Source organism: Tamandua tetradactyla, chromosome 9 (assembly GCF_023851605.1).
Source record: "Tamandua tetradactyla isolate mTamTet1 chromosome 9, mTamTet1.pri, whole genome shotgun sequence".
Taxonomy (NCBI): Eukaryota; Metazoa; Chordata; class Mammalia; order Pilosa; family Myrmecophagidae; genus Tamandua; species Tamandua tetradactyla.
The window spans coordinates 34,062,933-34,068,155 of record NC_135335.1 but is presented as its reverse complement, the minus strand read 5'-3'; the positions used below and the strand labels follow the sequence as shown (position 1 = coordinate 34,068,155).

The window sequence follows — 5,223 nt, the reverse complement described above, 5'->3', positions numbered from 1 at the left end:
AAGTGTCCCCTATGGCACTTTACCTCACTGGACATCCAGTTTCTACACTGTTGACAAGGCTAAAAATGGCCTAGGGCTTCAGGGCAGTTGTAGGAATTCAACCAACCCTCCATAAATGTCAGTGATTGTTTCTAATAAAGCACACAAAAACAGTTGGGCAGAAGCGGGCCTAACAGGTGCCACGTGCTCGCTTCAGTCGCAGCCACAGAGGCTTTGGGCTGGTGGGACGTGGGTTCAAATCCTGGCTCCAGCACCACCTGGCCAAGCAGCCTGGGCCCTGGGAGCCCTGGTGGTCACAGCTGGTTGCTGATTGCTGCTTGGGCAGGAAGCCTGGTATCCAGGCAGCAGATAGGCCCTGGGGCAGAGGGCAGGGAGGCACCTTCCCTTGGAGACTCGGGTGGAAAGGGTGCATTTCTGCCCTACTGGGAGGCTGGCCTGGGGAAGGAGGTCACACACACCTGCACATCCATGCAGTGAGGGAATCCTTTCTCCAGGCCACAGCATTGGTGGAGAAACAGCTCCTGAGAACCTGCCATGTCCTTGATAGTTGTCATCATGCTGCCACAGACTCTGGCATCACCAGGAAGGAAGGAGAGCAAGTATCTTGCCCTTTTGCTTTCCACTTTGAGAGATGGTCCCTGACAATAGTTAATGGGATTACTATAATCTCTGAACATCGGCTTATCCTGGGAGTTTGTATCAGTCAGCAGTGCCACAATAATACCACGTAACAAACCATCCAAAACTCAGTGGTTTAAAACAATAACCATTTATTCTCATGGGTCTGTGGGCTGACCGGCATTAAGGTTAGGCTGAGTTCTTTCTGCTGTGTGATCTGCTTCTGACTCCAGTGGATGGGGCAGCTGTCCGTACACTGTGGGTGTGTGGGTCCATTCTATTTCTCGAGTCTCTTAATCTCTTTGGCTCAGTGGGCTAGCTGGAGTTTTCATCTCTCAGTGGTGGAAAAGGTACATGAAGGCAAGTAAAAGCATGCCAGGTCCCATAAGGGACTGGCACTTCATCACTCCTGCTCCATCCATTGGCCAAAATAAGCCTCACGGACAAATCCAAGTCGAGACCAAGAAAGCACACTCCACCCTTGATTTGGCATTCCATCTGAAGATGCAGGGGGTGCTGAGGAAGAGGATCAAGGATTCGTTCTAAGAATTCCTTAGCTTCATTCCTCAAATGCTCATTGCACCCCTCACTTCTACCAGTGAGCCCTGAGGAATCCTGGATGGACCATCTGGCTCGAGGGGTGCCTCTGGGATGCTATCCTCACTATTTCTATCAGCTTGCTATGAAGACGCAGAGCAGAAAGATGGAAGGAAACTAAGATTTGGAGGACATTCTCGAGATGCAGAAGCCAACCCTGAAGTGGCCTCTTCTGAACTTCTTGTGATGTGAGATAACAAACCTCTTGTCATTGAAACCACTCTCATATATGGATTCTCTGTTATTTGCAGCCCAAAGCATCCTCTCTGCTTTGGGCTCCTCCCCTCCTATATCAGGTCACTGCAATGAAATGAGATGACAATAACACCTGCGGGGTGGGCCACGGTGGCTCAGCAGGCAGAGTGCTCGCCTGCCATACTGGAGACCCGGGTTTGATTCCCGGTACCTGCCCATGTTAAAAGAAAAAAAACAATAACAGCTGCCATTTATGCAAGGGGTTCAGGTGATGTCCTTACTCAAGATCATTGCAGAGGTAGGATCTGATCCCTGGCTCCAGAGATGCGCTCACACCAAACAAAATGGACAGTTGTTTAGTGTATGCACTAAACAACAAATTAGCAACTCCATGCCTTTCAAAGTCAGAGGCTGGTTTGGGAATCTGATTAAGACACTCAAACCCTAGAGCTTGCCCCACCTCAGTGCAACCCCGTTTAATTTTGCATCCAATTTCAAAGGGTTCATGGCATAGCTGTTATTTTTAACAAAGGTAATAGAGCCTTTTGGCTCTCAGCATGGCACCATGGTAAGAACAAGTGCCTTACAAAAGGTGGCAAAAAAGGAGCCAAGAAGAAAGTGGTTGATCCCTTTTCTAAGAAAGATTGGTGTGATGTGAAAGCACCAGCAATGTTAAATAGAAGAAATAGTGGGACAACACTAGTTACGAAGACTCAAGGAACCAAAATTACACCTGCTGGCCTTACGCGTCGTGTTTTTGAAGTAAGCCTTGCTGATCTGCAGAGTGATGAAGTTGCATTTAGAAAATTCAAGCTAATTACTGAGGATGTGCAGGACAAAAACTGTTTAACCAACATCCATGGCACGGACCTTAGCCATGACAAAATGTATTCCATGGTCAAAAAATGGCAGACCATGATTGAAGCTCATGTTGATGTCAAAACTACCGATGGTTATTTGCTTCATCTATTCTGTGTTGGTTTTACCAAAAAAAAAAAAAAAAAAAAAAGGCAACAATCAGATTCAGAAGACCTCTTATACTCAGCACCAGCAGGTCCATCAAATCTGGAAGAAAATGACAGAAATTATGACCCGAGAGGTGCAGACAAATCACTTGAAGGACGTGGCCAATGAATTGATCCCAGACAGCATTGGTAAAGACATAGAAAAGGCTTGCCTGTCTATCTATCCTCTCCATGGTGTGCTTGTTAGAAAAGTAAAAATGCTGAAGAAGCCCAAGTTTGCATTGGGAAAACCCATGGAGCTTTCCAGCAAAGGTAGTAGTTCTGGAAAAGCCAACTGGAGATGAAACAGGTGCTGAAGTGGAACGAGCTGATAGATATGAGCCACCAGTCCAAGAATCTGTTTAAAATTCAGACTTTTAAAAGTAACAAATAAAAAGTCTTATTAGCCAAAAAAAAGGAGTAGAGAAGGGAAGGGACTTGGCATCATTGCACTATCATAGTAAGCTCCCCATCTGCCCTGGTCTGCCCTCCTTTCTGCTTCAGCCCTGTGGTAGCCCCACCTGATCTGTGCCGGTCTATTAATACTCATGCCCCAAGGGGTGACCTGGGGTGCAGGAGGAACATACTTCTCTTCTCTAAGCATTCAGAAGGCTTCCGGTACCTGGTCATGGGTTTGGGGGTGCAGTGGGAAAGTTGTGCTGACGTGGAAGTGAGCAAAGAAGGAACACGTAAAATCCAGAATTTCAGTGGCCTCCAGTCACTGGGAAATACATGTAGAAGTGCTCCTTTTGGGGTGTCAAGCAGGTATGGCAAGAGGTTTCCACTTCTGGAGCCAATGACTGATAGTGGCTGTTGGACACATTATAAAGGATTCCGAGGCTGGGTCCCAGGTAGTGGCTGAGAAGGCGGAATTGATTATGCGTTTGACACCCACTGGAAAAGCCTCGGTTCAGAGTTGGGAGGCCTGGGCTCCAAATCAGGCTTTGCTGCTGTGTGGCCTTGGGCAATCTCCTGCCCTCTCTGGGCCTCCCTTTCTTTGTTTAATGAGAGGCCAGGATCAAATGTTCTCTGAAGTGCTGTGATGGCAAGGCCCTCCTGACCGCTGCTGTCTGACGGACACCCTCCCAGCAGCGAGGCCCGTCTGAGATGTTGTGCCTCCAGCCACGTATATGGCTGACCTTGGTCTAGTCAACTCTTTGGCGCTTTCTCTGCAAAGCTGTTCGTGTACTTGTGTGGGACTGATCCAAGGATCCAAGGGCAGAGTGGTCTGAGTTCCCGGGGCCTTAGTTTGCCTGAGCTGCGATGCCAAATGCCAAACAAACGGGTTGGCTTAAGCAGCAGGAATTCATTGTCTCCCGGTTTCGGAGGCTGGAAGGCTGGCTTTCTCCAATGGTCAGTGACATTCTGGCTGCTGGCGATCCTTAGGGTTCCTTGGCTTTCCCATCTGCCACATCTCTTCCAGGTTCCCGCCTACTTCCTGCTTCTGGCTCCTCTCTCTGGCTTTTTCTTTATAAGGCTTATAGTAGTCCAAAGTAAGACCCACCCTGCCTCAGCTGGCTACACCTTAACTAAAAACATGTCGGAAAGGTCCTACCAACAGTGCTCCACCCAGAGGGACGCAGATTGAGACGGAGAATATGTGTGTGCTGGGGTCTGAGATTCCACCTATCACAACTGGGGGCAGCTCACGGGCTCCCCCAGAGTCCAGGGGTGATCAGAAAGGCAGGGACCTGTCCCCTTGGACCCAAACAGTGCCAGTAATGTCTCCGCAGGCTGCTCAAAGGTCCCCTTTACCGCAATCAGGTAAAGCCACCAACGGTCCCAGTTTGGTAGGAGCTTAATAGAAAGTTATTGATCGACTGATGGTTAAAATGAAGGTTGGACCTAAAAGGCAAGAGTCTTGAACTTCCGTGCCAATTAAGCCTCGATCGGGGTTGCAGGGGCTGATAACCTTACCTCCTTCATTTTTCTTGAGTCCCCACCTCCTTTTGGTCCTCCTGCCACACGCAACCTTCTCGCTGGACGCTCCGCTTCTTCTTGTCCCCTTCTGCAGCACAGATTTCCATCACGTCACTCCACTATTTAAAAAGCTTCCGTGACCCCCAGCGCCTACCCTCTGCCAGCCCCTCAACCCCCTGCACTTTATGCTCCATGCCCCCCACCCCCTACCGATGCACACACTTGGTGCCCCCCTGCCCACTCCCCTCCCACGCCACAGCCATGTCACCCTCCAGTTCTTGACCTGTGCTGGCTTCTGCCTTGATGTACCTTCCTGATCCTTCTAAGTTATTTTCTTTTTTGGGGAGGGGGGTGGTAGTGCAAGGCCCGGGAATTGAACCCGGGTCTCCTGCATGGCAGGCGAACATTCTACCACGGAACCACCGTGCACCCCCATGACTCACTTTTAAGACTTCCTTTCCCTACCTCACTCTCATCCTTCTCTCTGCATTGGCCCATTTTAAAAGTTGCAACATTTGTTACTTTACTCTGAGTTTCCTGAAGGCAGGACAGAGTCTGACTTACTGCTGTGGTCTCAGCTGGCCACTAGCCCCGTCCCTCCCCAGTCGCTAAGGAGGAGTTAAGTGAGCCCAGCTGGGTGGCCTTGAGCAAACCCTCCGAGATTAGTTGAGGGAGGCAGCCCCCCCTCATTCCCACCCCTCCCTTTGCCCCCCAAGGTGCTCCCCAGCTCAGGGGCGGCTTCCTTCCGCAGGGCCCCAGGCCCCGTCTGTCCCCTGAGGGTCCATGGGTCCAAGGGGACAGCCAAGCAGCTCTTGGGGAGCTCTGGTGGGTCCTGGCCTCAGGGTCCAGACATTTTCCCAGAACCTCAGAGTTGGGAACATTTCCTGAT

The 5,223-nt window shown here is 50.1% G+C and overlaps 1 pseudogene; it reads left to right on the top strand.

Annotated features, from left to right (window-relative positions):
• Window positions 1-1,982: 1,982 nt before the first annotated feature.
• Window positions 1,983-2,780, top strand: LOC143646034 (small ribosomal subunit protein eS1 pseudogene; annotated as a pseudogene).
• Window positions 2,781-5,223: the final 2,443 nt, after the last annotated feature.